Here is a 4,858-nt window from a genome sequence, read left to right as displayed (position 1 = left end):
TCTTGCCCACTTTGCACTTTTGATTTGATATATGTAATGACCATGATATGTCTTTTAACATATATTATTTTGAGGCCATTTGGAAATGAATTGAAATCTAGAGAGTTTAATTATTTTCATTTAATTAAACTATATCTTATTGTTCCATGGATTCAAGCATGTTCTAGAAATTGCTTCTATATTAGGATCATGAACTTAGATTTGTTGTATGTTCACTTGGTTATATTTTGAGCATTGGATAACATAGTTGTTATATTAATATTCATGAGAATGTGTTTTCCTTAATGAATATGTTGTTGCCTTATGTAAGAAATTGCACTCTTTGTATTGGACATTTTTCATGCCATAGTAGTTGTAGACTTTGTGCATGTATTGTATATGTTTCCAAATTTGGTTGTGCTTGGTAGATAGTTGATATCTTGTATATACATGTTGATATATACGTTGTTGCATAACTTGTTGATTTTGGAAACTTGGGGATGTCGTTGTTTGGCTACGGCTAGGACTTGGTTCTAGTACGGGGGATTGTCCCTCTATATAGTCTAGTGCGCATATAGGGAGGTTACCCATGGGCTAATAACCCTAAAGTAACTATGGTGTCGGTCTGATCCGGCGTGACGTCCAAGTATCCACTTTGGTTGATTTCACATTTCGTTTCAAGTTGATAACTATATGATTTTATAACTTACTGTTTCTTATTTGATTCTCCATATTTTGTTGCAAGATGTTAACCTTGTGAAATCATGCTTTATGCATTGTATTGGAAGTTCCAATGTTGGTTAAATTGTATTGATATCATGATTTTTGTTTTGGTGTTCAAATGTGGCTTAGGAATGACCCTATAAATTCATTTGGAACATAGACGTTAGGTGGCATGACCCATTTTGGTAGTTCTTGTGTTTTAAATTTCAAGTCGATAACCTTGAGAATCTATATGTTGTTGCTTTGTGTAAGCATGCTCCTATGTTGTTGCTTTGTGTAAGCATGCTCCTATGTTGTTGCTTTGTGTAAGCATGACCCTATGTTGCTAAAATTGCATGAATGAGGTGATTGATGCTAGAAATGATTTGAGGTAGCTAGGATGCTCCTTGAGTCTCACCTTTGACATAGACGTTAGGTGGAATGAACCACAATAATTAAATCATGCAAACTTGTAAAACGTAGGTCGATGCATGCTCATTTCCTACGAGTAGCTTTATGTTACTCACTCCTACGATACTGGGGCATATTTCAGGTATAAGAATCAAAGTTGAGGCCTTCATTATGCTTGGATGGTTTGTGGACTTGGAGACTTCCATTTTTGTGAAGGTTGGCTTGGAATGCCAATTGTAGTCTTATATGTCAACATGTGTACATTTGATTCCTTATATGTAATGTGTACATGAGTACACTCTTTACGATGTATTTGACATGTTTGAGATGAGGCCGGAGGCCAATGACATGTAATTTGTATCCTATGTAAATTTTGCATTCATGGAATATTATGAAAGTATTGAAAAATATTGAGTTTTTGCTCCACCATGTTTGCATTGGGTGTGGAAATTCCATTTTTATTCTTCCATTAGCATTCATTCACCATGTATGAAGTGTGGCCAAGGGCTAAGTGGCATTTTGAAACCATCTCATGATTTTGAATTCCAAGTTTTCATTCCAAATTACATTTTTGGCATTTTGGCCGTTGGGGGGTCATATTTTGCATTGGCCATATTTTTGGACCATGGACCATTGTAGCACATCTTACTAGGTAAGTTACATTTGCGTGCATAGTCGTTTCCGGGCAAAGCTTCTTCTTTGGTGAAATGAGCCTCCTACGGACTCATTTTACACTTTTGTTGCATAACCTGACCTAAGGGTATTTTGAAAATTTTCTTTGGGAAATAAATTCCGTTCTTCACATAGTTGAATAGAAAACATGTTTTTAGGGGGGGTTTATTTTTCGTGTTTCGCCGGAAAATGTCGTCTTGGCATCGTAAATCGCATCCAAAGTTCAGCTCTCAGTTTTTAAATTTAGCAGCTTTTTTGGACCCTCTGGATCAGTTTTCTTGGGAGGGCATTTTGGGCATTTCATAGTGAGTTTTTTTCAATTTTTTTGTAATGTCATGTAGAAAACTCGATTTTGAGGGGGGTTTCTTCTTTGAGTTTTTCCATAAAATGCCATCTTGGCCCTCAAATTTCCATTTTTCCCGGAAAAACCCCTATTGCCAGGTTTTTGGGTCGCACCTTTACTGCCCCTTCACATCTAAACGTTTAGATGGGGCTTCATAACCGGTTACATGTGCATGGGCAGTGTTTTGGTTGAATTTTTTGGCCTTCTAACCGGTTAGAAGGATCTCCTAACCGGTTATATGCTCTTGGGTTGGTATTTTTTGATTTGCCCCTGTTTCTTCCGTTAGCCATATCTTCTTCATTCGGACTCCGAATTAAGCGAATTTTGAGCCTAAGTTTATTAATTTTTCATTTTCTTTCCAATGGCATGCTCAGTGGCACCCACTTTTAAGTTGGAAATGATAATTTTACCCCTAGGTTCATTCTTGTCCCTTTTTGAAACGTTGCTTCCACAATTGTTTCCTTTGGGTTCCGTGACCTCATTGAGTGTCACATTGGTGTCTTAGAGATGCGTGGTATCTCTAGAGATCGTGTTTCATCTTTTGTTTCCGCATTCTAGATCCAGTTCGGGTCATCACAGGACACACTGGGTTGGAAAATCCAGGGTCGTCACATTATCGCCTCCTGGATGAACAGAGAACTCAAAGTGGTGAGTCTCAGTCGTCACATCCTTCCTCAAATCATCAGTAGAAGGTACCACTAACCGTCTCTTGTACCTCAAATCTCCATCAGCCCCAACATAGTAGAATGGAACCTCTTCGGAAGCTATCTCTGCAACCTTGTCAATGCACTGCTGATTCGTAAGTTGTACCTTCAAAACCTTGTGAATGATAGAGGGTGTAACTACCATATAAGCCATGAACGCATCCGACAATTCATCCACCATCTTCAACGCATTCCACTCAGTAGTGAATAGAGTAGAAAGACTACCAGCAGGTCGGCGACTGAGTGTATCCGCCACCACATTTGTTTTCCCTGGATGGTACAGTATAGAAAAATGATAGTCTTTCACAAACTCCAACCACCTACACTGTCTCATATTCAGCTCCCGCTGAGTGAACAAGTACTGCAGACTCTTGTGATCACTAAATAACCTGAAGGACTCACCCAACAGATATTGCCTCCAAATACATAAAGCAAAAACCACAGCTACCAACTCCAAATCATGCGTTGGATAATTAAGCTCATGAGGCTTAAGCTTCCGAGATCCATAAGAAATCGATCGCTCCTCTTGCATCAAAACACATCCAAGACCCTGGAACGAAGAATCCGTGTAGACAGGATACTCTATCCCACTTTGTGGAGTAGCCAGAACCGGTGCAGAAGTCAACTTCCTTTTCAGCTCATCAAAAGCTCGCTGACAGTGCTTATCCCACACAAACTGTACACCTTTCTTGGTCAGATGAGTGAGTGGTTCTGCTATCTTGGAGAATCCTTGGATGAACCGACGATAATATCCTGCCAAACCGAGAAAACTTTGAATCTCGGTAGGTGAAGTAGGCTGGTCCCACTCTACCACAGCTGAAACCTTGGCTGGATCAACCACTATCCCCTTTTCTGACACCACGTGACCCAGAAACTTCACTTTCAGCTGCCAAAATTCACACTTCTTGAACTTGGCATATAACTGGTGTTCACGAAGCGTCTGCAAGACTATGCGAAGATGTCTAGCATGGTCGTCCTCGGACCTAGAATAGATCAAGATATCATCAATAAAGACAATGACAAACTGATCCAAATAAGCCCGAAAGACTCTGTTCATTAAATCCATGAATATTGCAGGTGCATTAGTCGTCCCAAATGGCATGACACGAAACTCGTAAGAACCATATCTCATGAGAAACGCTGTCTTAGGAACATCATGCTCCCTAACCCTCAGTTGATGATACCCAGAATGCAGATCAATCTTGGAGAAGTATGTGGCTCCTTGTAACTGATCAAACAAATCATCGATCTTGGGTAGAGGGTACTTGTTACGAATAGTAACCTTGTTAAACTCCTGTAATCTATACACAGGCGAAGCGAACCATCTTTTTTCTTTACAAACAGAACTGGTGCTCCCCAAGGTAATGTACTCCTACGAATGAAACCCTGGCTGAGTAACTGTTAAATCTGATCCCTCAGCTCTCTCATCTCCACTGGTGCCATCCTATAGGGTGCCCTAGTAATAGGCGCAGTGCTTGGAGCTAAGTCTATCACAAAATCGATCTCGCGACTAGGTAGAAACCTTGGAATCTCCTGAAATACATCCGTGAAATCCTGTACAATCGGTATGTTATCCAACGATACAGTAGTCCCCTCCTCCGTTTCCTCCTCCATATGGAACAAATAGGTGCTACCGACCCCGCTAGAACGTGGCATAGCGACGACATACATGTCCTGACCAGGTATGGTAAACACAATAGACCTATCAAAATAATTAACTTGGGCATGGTAGTGAGACAACCAATCCATCCCAAGTATCACATCATAAGTGTGCATGTCCAGGACCAATAGATTAGCTAGAAACCTGAGTCTGCCAATATCTAGTGTCACAGGCCCATCACTCTCATGTATAATAGCTGTATCGCCCAATGGTGTAGAAATACCTTGAGGTCTAGTGCATACCCTCATCCTCATCCCAGATAAAACAATAAATGTCCTAGCTACAAATGAGTGTGTAGCATCTGTATCAAATAAAACACGTCCATAAAAACCATGTATAGGAAACTTACCCTCAACAGCCTGAGGTGCCTACATATCCTGTGGCTTA

Source organism: Cornus florida, unplaced genomic scaffold, assembly GCF_030987335.1.
Source record: "Cornus florida cultivar Cherokee Brave unplaced genomic scaffold, ASM3098733v1 CherokeeBrave_3.0.0_Hap2_Chr03, whole genome shotgun sequence".
NCBI classification, from domain to species: Eukaryota; Viridiplantae; Streptophyta; class Magnoliopsida; order Cornales; family Cornaceae; genus Cornus; species Cornus florida.
The sequence above is the reverse complement of the archived record's forward strand: the minus strand, read 5'-3'. Positions refer to the sequence as shown.